Genomic DNA, 2,021 nt, shown 5'->3' on the forward strand with positions numbered 1-2,021 from the left:
GCCTGCCTCAGTGCTCTCTCAAGTGCTATACAGAAACCCAGCCTAAAACCCCAAACGGTAAGCATTGCAGGTGTAGAAGCACGGCGGCTAGGAAAAACTCCCTAGAAAGGGCAAAACCTAGGAAGAAACCTAGAGAGGAACCAGGCTATGTGGGGTGGCCAGTCCTCTTCTGGCTGTGCCGGGTGGAGATTAGAAACCTAGAGAGGAACCAGGCTATGTGGGGTGGCCAGTCCTCTTCTGGCTGTGCCGGGTGGAGATTAGAAACCTAGAGAGGAACCAGGCTATGAGGGGTGGCCAGTCCTCTTCTGGCTGTGCCGGGTGGAGATTAGAAACCTAGAGAGGAACCAGGCTATGTGGGGTGGCCAGTCCTCTTCTGGCTGTGCTGGGTGGAGATTAGAAACCTAGAGAGGAACCAGGCTATGTGGGGTGGCCAGTCCTCTTCTGGCTGTGCCGGGTGGAGATTATAACAGAACATGGCCAAGATGTTCAAATGTTCATAAATGACCAGCATGGTCGAATAATAATAAGGCAGAACAGTTGAAACTGGAGCAGCAGCACGGCCAGGTGGACTGGGGACAGCAAGGTGTCAGGGTTTTCCTGTGGTGAAGTAGAGGAGGACCAAAACGCAGCGTGGTTATATTGACTCATGTTTAATCAAAAACGGATAAACATGAACACTACAAAACAATGAACGTGGAAAACCAAAAACAGCCCTATCTGGTGCAAAACACAGAGACAGGAAAAATCACCCACAAAACCAAACACAAATCAGGCTACCTAAATATGGTTCCCAATCAGAGACAATGACTAACACCTGCCTCTGATTGAGAACCATATCAGGCCAAACATAGAAATAGACAAACCAGACACACAACATAGAATGCCCACCCAGCTCACGTCCTGACCAACACTAAAACAAGGAAAACACATACGAACGATGGACAGAACGTGACACAAGGAGTCATCATGTCAGGTAGTCCTGAGGCATGGTCCTCGGGCTCAGGTCCTCCGAGAGAGAGAAAGAAAGAGAGAAAGAGAGAATTAGAGAAAGCACACTTAAATTCACACAGGACACTGAATAGGACAGGAGAAGTGCTCCAGATATAACAAACTGTCACGCCCTGGTCTTAGTATTTTGTGTTTTCTTTATTATTTTGGTCAGGCCAGGGTGTGACATGGGTTATTTATGTGGTGGGTTTTGTCTAGGGTTTTTTTGTAGGTTATGGGATTGTGGTATAGTATAGTAGTCTAGGAAAGTCTATGGTTGCCTGGAGTGGTTCTCAATCAGAGGCAGGTGTTTATCGTTGTCTCTGATTGGGAACTATATTTAGGCAGCCATATTCTTTGAGTGTTTCGTGGGTGATTGTTCCTGTCTCTGTGTTAGTTTGCACCAGATAGGCTCAGTCACTTTGGTTTTTCATTTTTCCTTGTTTTGGAAGAGAAGAGAACGAACGCCATTCTCCTTGCGGAGATGGTGCTAAATCCATCAACACGGTCGGTCCCTGGGATTGGGCTGGCCAACACGATTCGGTTTGCTTGGAAGGAAAAGGAGTTGGAGCCTTGAGGATGGGAAACTTTTGGAAGGATAATATTGATGGGGATTCTAAAGCTGACGGTGAAGGATGTGTTTTGTTTCCAAGGCAACTCGTTGGAGGGAGCATACGACGTGGCACTATATACAGAGGAGAAACACGATGATATCCTGAGAAGGGCAAGAGCAGTGGGAGGTGAGAGGCCGATGAGCCACTATGAAATAACAAGCCTGGCGAATAACAACTTTAGGGTTGTAACTGTCAACATTTACAACCCTTACGTTAAGGACGAAGCGGTGATGGCCTTTCTGGGGAGATACATGGATAACGTCTCCTCAGCAAGGCACCTCAAAGACTCCCTTGGGTTTTGGAATGGGAGTAGAGGCTTCCAGGCCCTCCTCAGAGGACCCAAAGGGACATGGTGGCTACCTCCATCCTCCTGCTATGTTCTCCCTAGGGGCTGACAGGGGGACGTTGTTTTATGCACGT

The sequence above is a fragment of the Oncorhynchus keta genome, chromosome 19, assembly GCF_023373465.1.
Source record: "Oncorhynchus keta strain PuntledgeMale-10-30-2019 chromosome 19, Oket_V2, whole genome shotgun sequence".
Taxonomy (NCBI): Eukaryota; Metazoa; Chordata; class Actinopteri; order Salmoniformes; family Salmonidae; genus Oncorhynchus; species Oncorhynchus keta.